The sequence below is a fragment of the Nicotiana attenuata genome, unplaced genomic scaffold, assembly GCF_001879085.1.
Source record: "Nicotiana attenuata strain UT unplaced genomic scaffold, NIATTr2, whole genome shotgun sequence".
Lineage (NCBI taxonomy): Eukaryota > Viridiplantae > Streptophyta > Magnoliopsida > Solanales > Solanaceae > Nicotiana > Nicotiana attenuata.
This window is the reverse complement of record NW_017670817.1, coordinates 317,876-339,114: the sequence shown is the minus strand read 5'-3', so window position 1 is coordinate 339,114 and position 21,239 is coordinate 317,876. Positions and strand designations below refer to the sequence as shown.

Here is a 21,239-nt window from a genome sequence, read left to right as displayed (position 1 = left end):
TTTTATTATTATTTTAAAGAGAATTGCAACGTCGTAAAAACGCGTCTCGAACCACGTCACATAAATGCACCCGCGGTTTTTGACACATTTCGACTTCGTTGGGGTTTGGATTTGGGTCACATAAATGTGCACCCGAATTTAGGAAGGTAACATTATTCAAATAACGCGCCTAAAGCAACTACGCGTTGTTAACTTTGTGAGGGCCATGGAAAATTCAACTAATGGCACACTCTGATTTCTAAAGAGTTAAAATTAATTAAGTGAGGGCCATGAGTTTTGGGATTTTATTTGGCATTGCACGTCTCGAATTATTTTAAAAGGATTTTTACTTAACTAAAGCAGACTACGATGTTCTTGAATTATTTTACCAAACTACTTTGTGATCATTGCAAGGTCCTGATTTATGCACTTAAATATTACAAAAAAATGGAATTATATACTCAAAGATCATGTAAGTGACTCTATAAAGTGTATGTCTTCATCGTAGATAAGAACTACAGTATTTAGGAAATTGAAGAATCTTAATAAGAAATTGAAAGCAAGAAAACTACTTAACAGATTTAAGAAAGGCGAAATGCAAAGAAAAGGAATTACACGACATGAAAGTGTGTTGAAATTGCTGTATTCTTAATGTCATTTTTTTTTTTCTTAAATTAATAGCAATGAGAATAATGGAAAAGCATAAGATATCTCCTAACCTACTAGTTTCCAGTTAAAACTCTACAGGTCAAAGTGAATAAAATACCAAGCAATCTTTAATTTCCAGCTACTCTACAAATCCATAGGCATACGCTGGCTTGCAGGTAATTACAGCTACTTCCCCAACCTTCATGGTCCCCAGTGCAACGTCCCAAACCTTAATGACAGAACCAGTTGTACAACTTTTCTGCCACCTAGAGTTCAATTTCGCCGGAGAAATATAGGGAAATTTAACGGCAAGAGGACAGCTACTCCGGCGTCATCACAAGAATTGACTAATTGCAAGATTCAACCAAGCTTTGAACAAGAAGCAGATTTAAGGTGTTGTGATTTTAATACCACGATTTGAACACTTTCATATCTTAAACACTACAACAATGATTAAATAGGAATCGAACGAGTTCAAATGACCCAATAACACATAACATTGAATCAGACTGATAACAGCACATCACATATCATTGTAAATGTTCACAAAATTCAATTTGAATCTAACATGAGGAAATTCTTGTGATTTCATGATTCAAACATTAAGTAGCAGTACAGTCTCAAGGGAGAGATTACCTGAACAACAGCAAAACATCAAAACTAGAGCTAATGAAGGTTGAGATGTCGAAGAACAGAAGCTAAACAGCAGCGGCAAAATCAACGAAGCAACATCCACAGCTCCAAAACAGCTTTTATAAACCTAGAAAGAGAAGAAATCGAGCTTTGAAATTAATTCTTCTTCAGATCTTCCTTGAAGATTCAAGTTTCTCTTTCCAGTTTTAGCTTCGGATTTTCAGATCTCTCTTCGAAATTTTTTTTTTAACCTCGCTTCAGTCATTTATGTGTGTATATTTGAGGGACGAGAGTGTGGAGGTGAGGTTCCATTGTTTCTGTTTGGAGGAAAGAGGTCTGTTTGGTGATGATGAAGGAAGGGAGGAGAAGCTTTTTTTTTTACTCCCAAAATGCGCCGTTGCTGAAGGGGTCTAAGATCTCTCCAAAATCTGATCTATTTTGTGCCTTAACTCCCCTTTTATGTGAGGGATTAGGGCAAAGGGTAATGGGTATTTGGGTAGGGAGATTGGGCTTTGAGTGGGTTATTGGATTTGGGCAGATTTGGGTATAGGCTTTGGGCTCAGCATTAATTTTGGCCCAATTTCACAAGACAAACCTTTCTTTTCCAATTCTTTCTTTTATTTTAAATTTTCCTTTTCTTTTGATTAAAATCCTAAATTAATTATCATCCAAAAGTGTGAAATTAAACTAATTAACTAATTATAAAAATTATAAAAGCTACTTAATTCTAAATTAAAAGAGGAAAAATCAATAAAAGGAAAAAGTGTAAAAATGAAGCATTTTTGTAATTTTTAAATTTTATAAAATAAGTAATTACTAATTAATCCTAAAAATGTAAAGATAAGGCCTTAATGCCATACGTGATATTTTGGTATTTTTTATGATTTAAACGCAAGAAAAATGCAAACAATTAATAAAAATCTATAAAATTCCTAAAATGGAAAATAATTAAGGAAAAATCTATTTTCTCGGGATTTTGTAGGAGTATTTCGTATAGGGCAAAAATCACGTGCTTACAGCTGCCCCTCTTTGCTCGGAAACATGAAGAGTTTTCAGGCAAAGATAAAGTGAGCAATATGAGGAATTTTTGCCCATTTGAAACTCCATGAGAAGCATTTTTGAAAGAGTCTGACCGAACCTTGCTTCAGAGGTTGCCTACATATCCTTGGCTATAAAGGAATCAGGTCAGTGTAGTTCTGGAAGTTTTGGTAGCTGGGACTACCAGGAAGCCGTGATTTCACTGCTGTTGCTGTTGTTTCTGCTTGATGAGCTCCTTATTACACCAAAAGGAAAATCAAAGCTAAGCTAGCTATGCCTATCAACTATGAGTTACAAGATTCCTATCTATAATTCTCTTGAAACTTGATCTTGAGTCTTAGCCGATTTTGCTGTGGACTTCGATCTGAATCTTGATGCTCGCAAGTTGTAGGTGTTTACTTCGTCATGCAGCATTAGGTCAAAATAGGATCAGCGGAGCTTGTGACTTTAATCAGGTTTTGAGCAATCCGCACCCTTACTTGCTTCACATTTGAGTTCATTTGTTTTTGTTCTTTTCTTCTTTTCTTGATTCTGGATTGAGATTTATTCCATTGGTCATCTCACACCTTGTGTCTTGAGGTCGACCTGCTTAAGATACCAAAACAAACAAACGAACGAAATTTTCTGCCCCAGTTTTCACTAGGAAGATTTCGTGAGTTAGTTGTAACACATATCTAAGAGATCAAATCAGGATTGTGTATTCTTGTGAATGAATCCAGGTTATGCTGGAAAATGACCGGGTTATGCCGGAAAAGAAAGAAGGGTCCTTGGGTTTTGCCGGGACGGAAAGAAAGAAAAGATCCTCGGTTTTTTGGCCGGGATTTGGAAAGAAAACCTCCTTGGGTTTTGCCAGGGATATCCTCGGTTTTTTGGCCGAGATTTGGAAAGAAAAAGCTCCTTGGGTTATGCCAGGGAGATCCTCGGTTTTTTGGCCGGGATTTGGAAAGAAAAGGCTCCTCGGTTTTTGACCGGGAGATCCTCGGTTTTTGGCCGGGATTTGGAAAGAAAAGGCTCCTCGGTTTTTTGGCCGGGAGATCCTCGGTTTTTTGGNTCTTTCTTTTTACCTTTGGCCATTCCTCCAGACCCGCCTTGGATGGCTTGGGAGGTTGCTCTGATGGCCGACTGACTCAAAATCCGGCCCGTTTTCAGACCATTCTCTACCATTTCGCCAATTTTAATTGCCTCTGCAAAAGGCTTGCCCATGGCCGACATCATGTTCTGAAAGTAATCTGCTTCCGGGGCCTGGAGGAAGATAGTGACCATTTCTACCTCGTCCATGGGAGGTTTCACCCTAGATGCCTGTTCGCGTCATTTAATAGCGTATTCTCTAAGCTCTCTGATGGCTTTTTCTTCAGATTTGCCAAAGAATTCCGGTCTGGTGCGATGTCGATGTTATATTGAAATTGCCTTACAAAGTCTCTGGCAAGATCGTCCCAAATGTGCCAACGTAAGATGTCTTGGTCCATGTACCATTCTGAGGCAATGCCTACTAAGCTCTCTCCGAAATAGGCCATCAACAACTCTTCTTTTCCGCCGGCCCCACGTAACTGATTGCAATACTTCTTCAAGTGAGCAACGGGGTCGCCGTGCCCGTCATACTTTTGAACTTTGGTGTTTTAAATCCCATGGGCAGGTGCACGTGAGGGAACATGCACAAATCAGTATATGACACACTCTTCTGCCCACTCAAGCCCTGTATGTTTTTGAGGCTCTGCTCCAGGCTTCTCATCCTTTTTGCCATTTCATCCTGTTCGGGAGCTTTAGGAGTTTTATCCTGTCCGGGTGTGAGCTCGCATGGAGGTGGTTGAGTATAGGTATATGTGGGATACTGAGGAGGATCCACCTAAAAGACAGGGTTTTGGAAAGTGAAGGCCGAGGGATCAAAAGCGGGCCTTGGAAGTGAAGGTTATGTTGTGGCAGAGCATGGTGGAGCGGTAAAGATATTGGGAGCTACTCTTGATGTGAACACCTGGGGGCGTACCTCAGAAGGTGTTCCTATGAAGTGAGCAGACGGGGTAGGTTGTCCCAACGGAGTATGAGGGCGGCTGATGGGGATATTGGAGGTACCCCCAGATCCAGGGAATAGTTCAGGAAATCCAGGGATGGCGCTTGGAGGCTCCCTTCCATTGGTCCAGGCGTCCCACATCTCCATGAGTTGGAGACGTAGTATCCGGTTCTCTTCCGTCGTGACAGACTCAGATGCCGGGATCCCCGAGATGGGGTTGTCCTCAGAGATGGGAACTGCGGGCAAAGTCATTTCTGTAGACATTTCCACACTTCCTTTCGATCTAGTAAAGTATTGATGCGATCCCCAGCTTACCACAACCAACCACCGTTTCTAAAAGCTAGGCTGGAATTGACAGCAACACACGGTTAGTTTGAGACAAGTAACAGACAAGTAATCGCACATTGGGGTGTGATGCACCTATACAGTTAAACGGATGTCTACTTGTTTGCACTGGTTTCATGCGTCATCCCGGCTTTTCTTTTTCTATTTTCTCTTCTTTTGATTTCCACTCTTTGTTTTTCTTGCTTTTCTTTCTCTTTTTGTTTTTCTCTCATTTTTCCTTTCTCTCTGTTTTTCATTTTCTGCTTTTCCTTTTTCTTTTGCCATGATCTTTCTCTCGATTCCTTATTTTCTCTTTTTGTGTTTCTTTTCCTCTCTTGTTTTTCTTTTATTTCCTTCCCTCGTATTTTTTTTTTTAGGGTTACGGTCGAATCCTATGGAGACTGCCTACGTATCATGACCCCGCATGAATCAGACCAAGTGTAGTTCTTGCAAATAAGGTAAATAAACTAACTCTTTTTTTAAATTTTTGAAAGAAATGCATTAGAAGGAAAAAGGAAAATATTTTGATTTTGATTTTTCTTTTTAATTTTTGAAAGAAAGACTTTTACATTTTCGTTTTATTGAAACTTTGGGAATTTTAGAAGTAAAAAGAAATATATTTGTTTGAATTTTCATTTATTTTCTAAACACGAAAGAAAAATATTTTTTTTTGGATTTTTAAAGTTGCCTCTTAATTTTCGGAAGAGGGACTTTTATGAAAATGTTTTGGATTTTTGAGCAAAAATATTTTTCGGACTCAATTTTCAAAATTTGTATTTTTTTTTTTTATATATTTATTATTTATGAAAGAAAGACATCTAAGGAGTATTTTAATGATTTATTTTGACCTAAAAGGAAAAAGTGGCTATTTTTCAAAACTTTTATTTAAGAAAACAAAGACTCGGTTTTGCAGATACGGCCTTTCAGCACTTCCGGGAGGGAGATTTTAAGGCTGTGCCCGCAAACCATTTAAAAATGACTCGGGGTGGCTGTTCTTGCAAAAATAGCCTTCCGGCGCCCTTTTGGGGACATTCGGCTTATTTTAAAACAAGAATGGCATCACTATTTGACAAAAAATTAAAATTTTGGTATTTTTGGCTATTTTTGCAAAAGGGTGGTTGGACCCGATGAGGGTTGCCGACGTATCTCAAATTCGGTGAGAATCAAACCAGCGTAGTTCGGGCAAAATTGGGAATTGAGTATTAAAAACTTCTTTTTTTTTTGGAATTTGTTAAGGAAAGATTTCTAAAGAAGGAACTAAAAGAAAATATGTTTGGATTTAAGGCAAAAGAAAAACAGTTTTGATTTTTTGATTTATTTTTTTCTTTGGAATTTTCTAAAAAAGTGTTTTAAAAGAAGAAAGGGAATTTGTTTTGGATTTTTGATTTGATTTTATTTTTGAAAGAAAGACTTCTGAAAATTTCTTCTTTTTTTTTATTTGAACTTTGGGAATACTTTTTGTTTGAGTTTTTCATTTGTTTTCTCTTTTTCTAAGGAAAAAGAAATATTTTGGATTTTGGATGTAACCTCTTAATTTTCGAAAAAGGGACTTCTTTAAGAAAAATATTTTGAATTTCTAAGCTTTTATTTATTTACTAAAGTACTTCTAAGGAAAAGCAAAAAAAGTATTTGGACTTCAGTTTTTCAAAATTTTTATTGACATTTACAAAAAAAAGACTTCTAAAGAAGAAAAAGAGTATTTTTGGATTTTTGTTTCTGATTTTTTTTTGGNGATTTTAATACCACGATTTGAACACTTTCATATCTTAAACACTACAACAATGATTAAATAGGAAATCGAACGAGTTCAAATGACCCAATAACACATAACATTGAATCAGACTGATAACAGCACATCACATATCATTGTAAATGTTCACAAAATTCAATTTGAATCTAACATGAGGAAATTCTTGTGATTTCATGATTCAAACATTAAGTAGCAGTACAGTCTCAAGGGAGAGATTACCTGGACAACAGCAAAACATCAAAACTAGAGCTAATGAAGGTTGAGATGTCGAAGAACAGAAGCTAAACAGCAGCGGCAAAATCAACGAAGCAACATCCACAGCTCCAAAACAGCTTTTATAAACCTAGAAAGAGAAGAAATCGAGCTTTGAAATTAATTCATCTTCAGATCTTCCTTGAAAATTCAAGTTTCTCTTACCAATCGTTTATGTGTGTATATTTGAGGGACGAGAGTGTGGAGGTGAGGTTCCATTGTTTTGGTTTGGAGGAAAGAGGTCAGTTTGGTGATGATGAAGGAAGGGAGGAGAAGCTTTTTTTTTTTTTTTTTTGCTCCCAAAATGCACCGTTGCTGAAGGGGTCTAAGATCTCTCCAAAATCTTATCTATTTTGTGCCTTAACTCCCCTTTTATGTGAGGGATTAGGGTCGGGTAATGGGTATTTGGGTAGGGAGATTAGGCTTTGAGTGGGTTATTGGGTTTGGGCAGATTTGGGTATAGGCTTTGGGCTCAGCATTAATTTTGGCCCAATTTCACAGGACAAACCTTTCTTTTCCAATTCTTTCTTTTATTTTTTAATTTTTTCCTTTTTCTTTTAATTAAAATCCTACAAATTAAAAATTCGAAATTATCCAAAAGTGTGAATTTAAACTAATTAGCTAATTATAAAAATTATAAAAGCTATTTAATCCTAAATTAAAAGAGAAAAAAATCAATAAAAGGAAAAAGAGTAAAAATGAAGCATTTTTTCGTGATTTTCAATTTTTATAAAATAAATAATTACTGGTTAATTCTAAAAAAGCAAAAACGAATCCTAAATGCAATTAATGATATTTTTGGGTATTTTTTCATGATTTAAATAAAATTAAACATGCAAGAAAAATGCAACCAATTAATAAAATCTATAAAAATTCCTAAAATGGCAAATAACGTTAAACAAAATCTATTTTTCTGGGGATTTTATAGGAGTATTTCGTATAGGGCAAAAATCACGTGCTTACAGAGATTACCAGTGCATCGTTGTGAGGTTGAGATAAAGCCTCGATGTCTTCCTCGCTGAATCTGAGGGTGTCCTCGGGTAAGTTATCCCGAGTTCGTTTTTCTCTTGTGATGGATATTTTGGTGCATTTGAATATTGGTTCCTGTGGGACTTTGGCTCCACCGATTATCATGAGAATGACATGTTGAGGTTCTTTTGGTTCGTTCCTTCTGCCTGCATCCCTTTCCCTAAGTGATTCTTAGCCCGATCACTTAGGAATTCTCGAAGGTGGCCCTTATTGAATAACCTAGCCACCTCCTACCTTAGCTTCCTGCAATCCTCCATTCTATGGCCATGTGTGCCATGGTACTTGCACATCACGTTCGGGTTCATTTGGAAGGGATCGGTCTGTATTGGCCTGGGCCATTTAGCATCTTTGTTTCTCCCAATGGCCGAGACGATTCCTGACACATGTATGCTAAAATTGTACTCTAATAATCGAGGGGCTTCGGCGGGGTAGATGTGCTTATCGAACCCGTTTCTGCTCATGAGTCCCTGAGACCCTTGACCTTGGTCATTTCTTCGATCGCTCCGAGAGGCATTGTGGCTCCAACCGTTGTTTCTTCAATCATATGGTTGATACCGCTCATTGTTGGGTCTTGATGCCCTATCTGTGTCTCACGGGGGCTTGGCTATGAATTTGTTTGGGTGAACTGAGCCTGAGGAGGCTCCCAGCTGGTCGTCCTCGACCATGATTTTTGACTGATAACGATTGTGCACATCCGACCATGTCACAGCAGGATATTCGATCAAGTTCTTTTTTATCTGTCGAGATGCTATCAAATTTCTCTCATTCAAACCTTGCATGAAGGCCTGAACTGCCCAGTCATCGGAGACCGGGGTTAATTCCATCTGAAACGGGACACGAACTCCCTCAACATCTCATCGTCCACTTGTTTTATTTTGAAAACGTCCGATTTTCTCGTGGCCACCTTTATGGCCCCGGCATGTGCTTTCACGAAGGCATCCGCTAACATAGCGAATGAATCAATAGAGTTAGGAGCTAAGTTATGATACCAAATCATAGCTCCCTTTGATAGTGTTTCTCCAAACTTTTTTTAATAACACTAACTCGATTTTGTCGTCATTCAAGTCATTTCCTTTGATTCCACAAGTGTATGAAGTAATATGCTCATTAAGGTTAGTTATCCCATTGTACTTTGGTATATCGTGCATGCGGAACTTCTTGGGAATAGGCATCGGAGCTGCACTTGGGGGAGAAAGGTTTTTGTATGAATTTTTTGGCGTCTAAACCCTTCAAAACTTGAGGTGGTCCCGGTATCTGGTCTACTCGGAAGTTGTAAGTTTCCACCTTCTTGTCGTTGTCTTCTATCTTCTTTTCTCCTGACTCGATTATTTTAGTCAGTTCCTCGAGCATTTTCATGATTGTGGGGTCAGTCCCCGAGCCGCTTTTATCGGGCCTCCCAAGCACTGGTTTATGTTGTGCATTTACTAGTTCGGCGGTGTTAGGAGTCCTGTCCTGACTCTAAAATTGAGCGTTGGCGACTTGCTGAGCTTGCAGCATCTCGAATATCACCTGGAGGTTGACTCCTCCTTCTTCCAGTCCTCGTGTTTCCTAGCCTCTGGCTCGGGCTTCCCTGTGTGTTCCTTGCAGGGTTTGTGCCTGCGTCCGTGTTGTGGGAGGTGATATCAACTGGCTCCACATCTGGCACTCCCTCAGGGTTTACGGGTGGTACACCCAGCCCTATGCCGATATTTTCTCCAAGCCCCTTACTGTGGTGAACGGGTGCATTTTTTGTGCTAGATATGATTAATCCTAAAATCAAAGAATCTTTGACAAGAAAAAGTGTGAAGAATAACATGTGTTATCAGAAAATTAGCACTAAAATAAGCACTATAATCTTTAGCCCCACGGTGGGCGCCAAACTGTTTATTTCAAAAAAAAGTGTGTAACAATTAAAGATGTTTTGTGGTTTTAAAGATACGTGATATATTCTAATACTAGTGATTATATGAATAATATTGAGCTTAAGTAAGAAGAAATAATGAACCAAATCATTATTATCAGAACAGTAGGGGCCTCGAGCTCGTCAATCTAGGGACCTCGAGGTTAGCTAAGAGCAATTAAGTATGAACAATAAAGTAAAGGCAATAAAGCTGCAGAATAATTGGAGAGCACGTTCAACAAGAGAAGAATAAGAATCTGTATTAGCGAATGATCTCTTCTTTTACAAAGTGATTCGGGTCCCCTTTATATAGGAGGAGAAAACCCCAACATAGTACCTTGCTCATAAAAGTAAAGAATTCTATTGGTACAGGTGTATAACGGCCTAGTACGGACTTGTACTAGTTCGTACAACCCTTATCCTTTAATTAATGCCCAGGTCCATTTGTGCTTGAGAAATTACCGCTATTTCTTGATTGACTTTGAGACAAAGTTGCCCTCGATGCAACCCATGCCAGGCATTCGATCAGCTTCCTCGAGGTAGGTGTCCCTTAGCCAAATACGACACCCACTTCGAGTCTCCCGGACTCGGACCCATAGCCCGATTTAAGACTTCAAAAGCATGCTATTTCGATTTTGACCGTATACAGTGTGTAAAGCTAAAACCCCATTTTCATAGAATGAACAATGAAACAAAGGGTAACAGTCATGATGTACAATAAGAGCTTCAAACAAAACAAAAACATCAAGTAAGGATCACATAAGTTCTCAAGTCAATTTTCATCTTATTAGATTGGTAATCTTTAGTGCCATGTGCCACAATCCACAATACCACCTTGTCCTTACACGGAGTTCGATCTCGACCCTATTGGCTAGGTCATCTCATTTGAGACATCAACCATATCCACTATTTCAATCATCGTTTCCATCACAATTACCACTATGTGTGCGACATGGCGTCCGATCACGGCCTGTCAGCTAGGCCATCCCCCTAGAGACATCGTCCTTTCAATCAATTATCTCACTTCACATTGGTTTCCCCTCTTTCAATACGTTGGCACGAGTGGCCTCGTTTATTACTGTTTACCTCGAAAAATATGAGTAACAATAAAAGATAATTTTTGGTTTTAAAGATATGTGATATGTGAGGCCCCGTAAAAATTTCTACTCAAAACCCGAAAGCCCATAGTGACAAGATAGGAATATGCACAGTTCAGATCCTTTGGACTGATCTGTGCATTAAAAAGTTGAGGAATAATGTTTTCCAGAAAAGTGTATTTATGCGGTCGCATAATAGCTATGCGGACCGCATAGTCGCCGCAGAGTCAGATAGTTTGATGGTTAATTTTGAGGTCAACTATGTGGCCAATTATGCGATCACATAATCAATATGCGGGCCGCATAGTCATCGCATAATCCCCTTGGAATTATTACGAGGGGCAGTTCTGCAGTGCATTATGCGACCGCAGAACAGGTATACGGATCGCATTCTTGTTGCATACCCGGGCAGCTTGTTCAGGTTTTTGAAGCTGTTTTTGCGGGCCGTGTGTCCATTATGCGATCGCAGACTGCGCCGGAGCTCCTATTTCTAACTTTTAAAACCCGACCCCATCCCATTAAAAACACCCCATAAGACCCCTTTTTGTGTTATTTTACTGCAAATAGAGTGAGAGAGGAAGTTCTAGAGAGAGTGTGATCTTCATCAAGTCCCCACCCAATTCTTGCCTAAACCCTTGAAGAATTTCAAGCTCATCTGCTAGGCCTTCACCTCAAGAGGTAAGAGCTTGAGCCCCAACCTTTGATTTCGAAATTCACACTAGAATGAGTAATTAGCTTGTGGGTTCATGGGTATAAAAATGAATTTTCTTGCATGAATAAAAGATAATAGGGTATGGGGAGGTTGTGAACTAAAAAGATAGCAATTGGAGTATAAGATTGAAGAAAATCTCTCACAAAAGGGTCCTAAAATCACAATGCACACTTAGTGCTTGATAATATGCTCAAATAAGTTAGAGCCTGAATCATGTCGCTAATTCTTAGTTCAATTTATGATTCCCATAAAATAGATTGAAGTCGCTAAGAGTCCCAGAATTTTGTAAGAATTTAAGGAAAGCTCTATTGAGGTATGTATGGCTAAAAACCCATCTTTTTAGAAATTGAGCTCCGTTGGTGTTTGTGTAAGTGCGGTAAGAGTAAAATTGGGTTGATGTATTGATTGTTAATTCCACATGAATTGGTGTTGCAACTTTATATACATGAAAGGTGTGTCTCAATATGATCGATGTGCTATTCTCGATGATTTAAAAAGGTACGGAGAATATGAATCATGTATTGAAATGCCTAGACCTCAAATCAAGATTGAAACTGCGATTGTTGTGCCATCCATGTGAAATCTTATCTATGCTTTCAACTTAAATTGCTCTTGTGTGCACCTATTATCCTAAATTGCAAAGCTAACATTGAAATTGGAAATGATGTGATAATTGTGGCCCCAAGTGCCTATGAAATGATATGTGTGAAACAAAGATTGAAACGAGATGATAAATGAGAAAGGAATAACACCTTGGTAAGGCGGCCTAGCCGATCAGGCCGAGATCGGACGCCATGCCGCACACATGGTGGTATTTTGCTTAGAATTCTAGAAAATGAGAATGACATTGTGATTGAGGTATATGTCTGAAATGAGGCAACCTAGCCGATCGGGTTGCGATCGGACTCCGCTCAAGATAGCGATGGTATTGCAAACAATGATGAACAATATGAAATGCCCAAACTAAAAGCTATGGAAAAATGATGTGAAAGTTGTATGGTTCTTTTATTTGACGATGTGGTGATCGTTTAAAGCTTTTGAGTTATACTTGTGAGTTACTTATTCTTGTATGATAGTTTTTCTAACTAGATGGTGTTTAGTTACACATACTAGTACTATTCCATGGTACTAACGTCCCTTTTGCCGGGAGCGCTACATTTTTGAATGAATGTAGGTGGCTCCATAGCAGACAATACCGATCGCGCGTAGCAGAGTGTCCTTCTCTCAAAGTCTTGGTGAGCCCCTTTTTCCTTCAAGAGGTCATGTTGTACATCTTTTGTTGTAGACTTCCACTTTTGAGGTATAGACGGGGCCTTGTTGTCGGCGTTGTCATAATTGTCTTTTGTATCCTTAGAGGCTCCGTAGACGTTTGTGTGGGTTTTGTACGGGTGTTGGATGGGTCAATGAACTGTGTTGTAATTCTAAACTCTAGCTCTTCTAAACTATAATTGTATGAAATCTTGGAAACCTAGCCATGGTTTAAGGTTTGTGATATAAAAATGAACTAACAATGTTGGATGTACGATCTTTACTATTGTCTAAATAAACAAGAGCATGGTTCCCTTAATCATATTGAGATGGGTAGAAAGAGTTAAAAAGGCTTGCTCAGTTGGGTTCTCTCGATTGAGCACCGGTCGCGCCTCCCGAGGTCGGGGCGTGACATGATATATTCTAATACTAGTGATTAAAAAAGTAATATTGAGCTTAAGTAAGAAGAAATGAAGAACCAAATCAGTGTTGACACAATAGGGCCTCGAGCTTGGTTGTCCCAGGGACCTCGAGGCCAACTAAGAATAGTAAAGTATGAACAATAAAGTAAAGACAATAAAGCTGAAGAACGACTGTTGAGCACGTTAAACAAGGAGAATAGAATGTTCTATTGCAGTGAATAATGTGAGATCCCCTACAAAATGATTGGGGTCCCCTTTATACAATATAGTAAATTCCTAATAGTAGTAAAGAATTCTATTGGTACATGTGTATAGCAGCTTAGTACGGACCTGTACCATTTCGTACAAATCCTATCTTTTAATTTATCCCTTGGTCTATGTGTTCTTGAGAAATTCCCCCTGTTTCTTGATTGACTTCGAGATTGTGCCGCCCTTGATGCATGTTGTGCCAGGACTTTGATCAGCTTCCTCAAGGTATGTGTCCCTCGACCGGATCTGAGTTCCATTTCGTGTTTCCCAGACTCGGACTCACAACCTAATTTAAGACCTCGAAATCGGGCTCCCTAATTTTGACCGTATACAATTACGTCGTTCTTGGCACTTGGCCGTATTTGACAATTCATGTTACCCTTTTTACACACTCAACATTATAATCATATAAATAGCAACAAGGTTTTTCATTCGAGAATTGATCATACACGGGAGCAATTTAGATTCTAGAGCACATAGAGGCTTTTCACACAATTTGACATAATAATCTTTATTCGAATTTGACTTGAAGTCTAAGCATTTGTAGCACATATTCCATATCTCTAACACATTCCCAAATAATAAGATAACATGATGAAAGCACAGGAACACATATTGCATATATACCATCAACGCAAGAACAGGAATAGCAAGTTCTATACGATCAATTTGGGACTTACACTGATTTCATGAACACCAAAGGGGTTCAATTCAAAGAAGAGCGGGTTTTATCCATACATACCTCGATTGAGCCTCTTAAAACTTAAGATGTTTCGGAATTAGCAACTTCAATCTATTTTAGCAATTTAGCAAAAATTGAACCCAAAATTAGTAAAACGATCATAATTCTAGCTTACTTGAGCATTCTATCAAACACTTTGTGTATTAAGGTTTCATGGCCCTTTTTATGAAATACTATGCCAACCCACACCCCATTCTTTTCCATTTTTTACTCACAACTTTCCCACATACCTTAAGAATACATGCATGCAAGGTAAGCACTCCTACCCCCATGAATTACCTTTGTAGTGGCTCATTCTAGTTGCATGTTGATATTAAGAGTTTTGGTGATAGAATCTTACCTCTTGGGAAGAAGACCTAGGTGCCTCTCTTGAAAATCTTCAAGGTCTAAACAAGAATTGAGGAGTAATTTTGATGAAGAACACTTCCTCCCTCTAAAAGTACCAAAAAATGGGCTAAAAATGAAGTGTGGCGTGAGATATATCGACATAGGATCAGGTCTAAAAATTAGTATTTGGAGCCCCGACACGGATCTGTGGTCGCATATGCGACCGCATAATGGCTATGCAGTCTGCAAAATTAACGCGAAAGGTGGACCTCATTGACCTGAATTTTCTGCTTCGGTTTGCGACCATTATGTGGTCCGTAGACCTCTGCTTCGATCGCATAATGCGCCGCACAACCTCCCTTCGCAAAAGTCCAAGGACGAATATGTGACCAAAGTGCGGCCCGCGAAGTGGTTATGCGATCGCATAATTGGCTGTGAAAAGGACTTTAAAATTGGCCAAAAAGACTGCCTCACTTTGTGGCCCGTAGAGTTATTATGCGACCACATAATGGGTCGTAAAAACGCACACTTCAGCAAAACATTTTCTTTTAACTCTGTAGTGTATTGTTCAATCCAAAGACCTAACTTGGCACAGCGAAATTCCGTGTTTTAGGGAGAATTTTCCTTATAGCGAAGTTCACGAGGGCACCTGCAGAAATCATTCAGGCGTCGAATCATTGGTTCAAAAGGTAATCAAATTCGGCTATTACTGGATCGACATGGAAAAGGATGCGAAAGAGTTTGTGTGAAAATGAGACAAGTGCCAAATATATGCTCTGATGATTCACCAACCCGGGGAACTGTTACATTCAATCTTGTCGCCATTTCCATTCATGAAGTGGTAAATGGAAATTGTCATCCCTCTTTCACGGGCACCGGGTAAGGCTCAATTTATCTTATTTATGACTGACTATTTTTCTAAGTGGATTGAAACACAGGCATACGACAAGGTCAGGGAGAAGGAAGTCATCGACTTCATTTGGGACCACATCATATGTCAGTTCGCGATGCCATCCGAAATTCTATGTGACACCAGGAAATAATTTATCGGCAACAAAGTAAAAAAGTTTCTCGAAGATCAAAAGAATATTATCGACACCTTATCACCCTAGTGGGAACGGACGAGCCAAATCGACTAACAAAACCATAATCCAAAACCTTAAAAAAGGTTGACCGACGCCAAGGGAAAATGGAAGGAGATCCTGCCCGAAGTTCTTTGGGCATATCGCACAACCTCGAAGTCCAGTATTGGGGCTACCACGTTCTCATTGGTTTATGGCACCAAAGCTCTAATACTGGTCGAAGTCGGGAAGCCAAGTATCAGATCCCGATATGCAACAAAGGAATCAAATAACAAGGCTATGAATACGAGTCTGGAGCTATTGGATGAAATGTGTGAAGCCACCCTTGTTCGATTTGCCACCCAAAAGCAATAGATCGAGAGGTATTACAATCGAAGGGCCAACCTTCGATACTTCAATGTTGGGGACTTAGTACTAAGAAAGGTTACACTAAACACCTGGATTCCGAACGAAGAGAAGTAGGATCCGAACTAGGAAGGACCGTACCAAATTCCTGAGGTCACCGGGAAAGGATCCTATAAGCTCGGAATGATGAACGGAGAACAACTACCGAGAAATTCGAACGTAACTCACCTAAAAAGATATTACTACTAAGGTATGACCCCATTTCATTTCTTTTTATTTATGGACAAACACTTGCAGGTGGTCGACAAGAAGCAACACGAAGTTTTATGGTCTGAAGCACGCATTGCACTCTTTTTTCCTTAGACCGATTTTGTCCCAAATGGGTTTTTTCAGCAAGGATTTTAATGAGGAAATAGTGGATCGTGCTAACTTAGAATGAAAGACCGATCATGATTCGGTGTCGAAGGTCGCACTAAGAGTATCCGAGGTTCCTCTACAATCAACCTCTAATACTGGGGGGTGGGGGCATTACCCTCGCATAGGCATTACCTTCAGATATCAACTTTAGCGAGGAAATTACTATAAGTCCTTGGATAACTTCTCTATGTAAATTAAGGTTTTGTGGTGTCAAGGTAGGCTAATACATTGTATTTCCGGAGTTTTGGGTTGAGCAAAGCGAGGGAGTTGAAATTGTTCGTCACGGCTAGACCTGGTTTTAGCCAGGATAAAGCTAGGCTGGACCAGGATTTAAGTTGGCGAGGCTTGGATAAAGCCAGGCTAGACCAGGCTTTAAGCTGGCGAGGCCTGGATAAAGTCAAGTTAGACCAGGCTTTAAGCTGGCCAGGCTTGTAGCCAAGTCCGGAATCTTGGACTATCCATTCTTCTATCTTTATAACCCGACCCAACATCATTAATTACACGCAATGGGTCATTTTTGAGCAAAAATATGATGTTATAGAGTGAGAGAGGGAGCCCTAGAGTGAGAAATTGACCTCTATTAAATCATTCTTCAATTCTTACACAAATCTTTGATGATTAACAAGGAAAACACACTAGATCTTCATCCTTCAGGTAAGATTCTACACCCTAACCCTTAATTTCGAATTTTACCTAACGATGGGTATTTATAAAGAAAGTTTGTGGGTATTGGAGTTGTTATCTTGCTTGCATGTGTTATCAACGGGTGTAGGAACATTGTTGAGCTAAAAATGTTTAAGGATGGGTTGAAGGTTGATGAAATCCTCTATAATAGGAACTTAAAGACTTAATGCACACCTAGTTTTTGATGGAATGCTCAAACGAGCTAAGACTATGAATATCTTCCTAATTTGTGTTCAATTTTGCTATATCTCGAAATAGATTGTGATTGCTAGGATTTTCGAAACCTTGTAGTAACTTAAGGGAAAGTTCAACCAGGTATGTGGTCTAAACTTTATCTCTTGGAATTGAATTCCATAATGTTTCTGTAAGTTTAAGTATGATCAGTCCAAACCCCTAAATTCTACATTTCAGGTTATCCCCTATGAACTCATAAACTTGACTATGCCGAATGAGCCTAATATTGAACGATAGATGATTAATGTATGGACTGCTTATTAAGAATGGTATGTCTTTGTGTTGTATTTTAAATGAAAACGGGTATACCAACTAGGTGAATAAAACACAATATGCTTAATACTCCTAATTTCTCGTATGTGTACTAAATGTCATGATTGATTGTGTCTAGTTGATGATAAACTATAAAGATGTTTGAAATGAACTGGGGAAATAGAGTGTAGATAACGCCTATAATTGTGCCATGTGAGGCCTGTGAAATGAGAAAATATATGAAACAAATTACGAAACGAGCCCCGACTCAATTGTTTTAAGATGACTTCAAAAAGTAGAACTTACCTAAAAGCTATATTGAGGTATGTATGGCTAAACCACCTTCTTCTTAGAATCGAACCCCTTACATCCGTGAAATTGGTGTAAGTCCCTAAAAGGATCATGCTAGAATCGTTTGCCCTATTGTGTTGTGTTGATAGATTCATGTTCAATGATTGTCTAACTGCTTGTCATGTATAATCTTCCTATGTGAGTATGTTTCACCGTGTAGAATATGTATGAGAAAGGTTAATAACTTATATCAAGAAATTGAATAATGGTTTTTGTGCCAATTCATATGTCAAGTCTCTGTATGTTTAGAATTCCCAAGCTTTTCCCTTATATTTGAAGATGCCTTACATTGTAGGCCTTATTGTTGCTATGATGATGTTGTTGAATGTGTGAAAAGGGAACTTGAATTGTGAAATGCGTCCAAAGGTCAAGAATGATGTGATATATGAGGTTTCATGTGCCATATAACTAAAGACTGAAAGGAAATGTGAATTGAGATGAACGATTGAAAGCAGGATGTCTCAAACGAGATGGACTAGCCGATCGGGCCGTGATCGGACACCATGCCGCACACATGGTGGTAATTGTGCTGAATTGATTGATTGAAATTATGGAAATGGATGATGTCTCAAACGAGATGACCTAGCCGGTCAGGTCAAGATCAGACTCCGTGTAGGAACACGGTGGTATTTTAGATTGTGGCACATGGAAATGAGATTATCAAACCTAAATAAGATGGGAACTTGTCCGGAAATTATGTGATCCTTGCCTAATGTTTTGATATTTGTTGAAGCTTATTTTATATCATGACGGCCTCCATTCTTGATTTCTTATTGTTTCATTGTTCGTTCTATTAAGATTGGTGTAACAATATGTATTACTTTCGTATGTTGAAAATTGTTATGTTTCAATTGGGCATTTGGATATTATTGATTGTGACTTGTTGTTTCTATGGCTTTCCTCTTCTTGTATGGTTATTCTATTTTGAAAGATGATTTTTAGTTTTACATACTAGAACTATTCGACAGTACTAACGTCCCTTTTTCTGGGGGCGCTGCATCTTTAATAGATGCAGGTTGTTCCAAAGTAGGCGGTAGTGATCAGTGATAGCGGTACGCTCCTTTCAGCTAACTTGCTGATCCCCACTTCATTTCGGGGTCCTGTGTCATTTGGTTATCGTGTACTTTGTATTTTGAGGTATAGCCGGAGCCTTGTTGCCGGCATTTTCATATTAATCTTCAATTGTACTTAGAGGCTCCGTAGGCAGGTTGTGGATGGTGTTTGATATTGGAAATTAAATTAGAAATATCGGTATTTGGCAAATATGTTTTTCTTCATATCTATAAAAATTGTCATATTTGGATATTATGATTGAAACGGCTAATGGAAAAAAAAAGTTGTTAATGAAATATTTACAAAATATGATTAATGGAGTTCATCTCCTCCTTATTCATGAATTAGTTTGGGTAGAATGAAACCTTACAGGATTGCTCGGTCGGGTTTACTCGGTTGAGCGGCCGGTCGCGCTCCTCGGTTTTTGGGGCGTGACAAACTTGGTATCAGAGCCTAAGGTTTTAAAGTGTCCTAGGATGTCTCAGAGCCGTGTCTAGTAGAGTCCTTCTTATCGGTGTGTTGTCGACCACATCAATAATTAGGAGGCTACTTGGACATTTAGGAATTTCACCCTTCTTTGATACTCCAGATCGTGCGGTAGAGCTCAAGATAGGGAGCTAATATCCTCGATATGTCATAATCTTAAGATGAGTAATGTTGATAACATAATCCACAAGTTTGAAGCAGTAAGGAGGGAATGACCTCGCTATTTAATCCGAGGGAGAGTGCCCAAGGGTTTATTTGGAGAATGTATCGAGCCATGGAGGGATTGGTAGAACTTGTTGCTAAGGGGAGTACCCTTGTTCTTATTAATGTCACTGCACCACCAGATCATGTGGTATGTCAGTATGGTACCAATGTATGTTACAAATGTGGAATCAGGGGGCATCAATTAAGGCACTGCCCCGCTAATCTAAAGTTACCAAGTAAGTGACCGCTTAGTACATTATTCTGAACACCACATACTTTTCTTTATTATATATGTACACTTGTATTGGGAGCCTGCATAGAAATGGTCTTAACAAGAATAAAAATCACAAAACATTGCAAGTATCCACTTTCGGAACGACATGCATTATTCGTGGATCCACTATATTACAAATTCTCTTATTTACAACCTGTTATGGGATTGAGCTCTATAATTATGTCCTTGAATTGAGTTATAACTCTAGGATTAATACTTCCCACATGCTTTCCTAAATTCTCAACAAGGGACTATACCTGATAAATTTCTTATAGAATATATTTATTTTAATGGACAACACGTGCTCACTTGTGCCTATGCATGCACCGTAGTAAGGTTTACCTATGTGGTATCAAGTTCCATATAAAGCATCCCAGTGTTGTGATCCTTCTCGAGTCACTCTTTCTCTCTCTGCTGTATATGGCTTTTGTGGTTTGAACAGTCATTCTACTCTCTTGCGAGTATCATCATGAAACCTTCTCACTGTCTAGTAACATGACAGCATACCTTAGCACCTGTCATATGAGTGCATGTCGATTGAAATGGTCACCGTGTGCATAAAGTCTCTCTGAAAATTGAGATCCTCACACCTCCGTCATAGAAAGATCTTGTGTCTCCATCTTAGTATAACTTTCGTGTCCACTTGGGACATCCCGCAGTAAGTAGCTCACTTTGCTCCTAGTATTGTGGTTGCCCGTGACGTGGTCTTGTATTGCAGTTTGGGAGTTAATATAGCAGAAGCATGTCCAGCTCATATCAAATGTTTATTTTCTCTTTATACCTCCACAACATGTGTTAATTGTGTTCCTTAGTTAGCGAATTCATTGTGCTAGTTTCCCAACACTTGTTCGATAACCATGAGAATATGTTAGTTTCCCTTCTATATGTCACTGTAACACTTCCTTTCACATAAGAACCCTTAATAGGCTCTCCGTCAAAACCTAATGCACCTTTGGGGGTTATCATGGCACAACGCCTACTTCTCATGTTCTCATGTCTTTCAGTAGCATCTGGGTACTTCTCAAGTCTGAATCCATGTAGAACTCATTATGAACATCTGCAAACCTTCCGTGATTATTTTATACTTCCTTATTGGGTTATGTTGTCTTTACACACTCAACTTCTTGAATCATGGACAATGTCCTTGTCATGTGCGGGGAGTTATGCTATCCTTGGCATTCTTCCTCCCTGGGTGGATATGAGTTTTATTTGTCTTTCTCCTCGGAGCATCATTAGAACCCCTCTAACCAATACATGGTTTCATCCCAATATTAAGACGTCTTAGCTGTGTGGTTTCACTCCTGAAAGGTTGAGATTAGATGCTTTCAGATTTTTTTTTTGCACATATCATGAGCATATCGATTTCGAAGACATGTTGTCGTATCTTTAGTTATCTCACATAGGGTCAATTATCGGGAAGGGTTAAGCTATTTGAATTATGATAATCTCATAAGTGTTCAACTTCTTTTTCATCCTCATGGGCTTGTGGCATAGATTCCTTGTTCCAGTTAATGTTAAGAGTG

The 21,239-nt window shown here is 38.9% G+C and overlaps 1 long non-coding RNA gene across 1 annotated transcript; it reads right to left on the bottom strand.

The window, feature by feature from the left end:
- Window positions 1–1,106: 1,106 nt before the first annotated feature.
- Window positions 1,107–6,957, bottom strand: LOC109243616. The gene is made up of 3 exons (XR_002070590.1): window positions 6,795–6,957; window positions 6,597–6,720; window positions 1,107–1,387 (listed from the first exon to the last, which is right to left on the bottom strand). It is a non-coding gene; the product is annotated as an uncharacterized LOC109243616 (long non-coding RNA).
- Window positions 6,958–21,239: the final 14,282 nt, after the last annotated feature.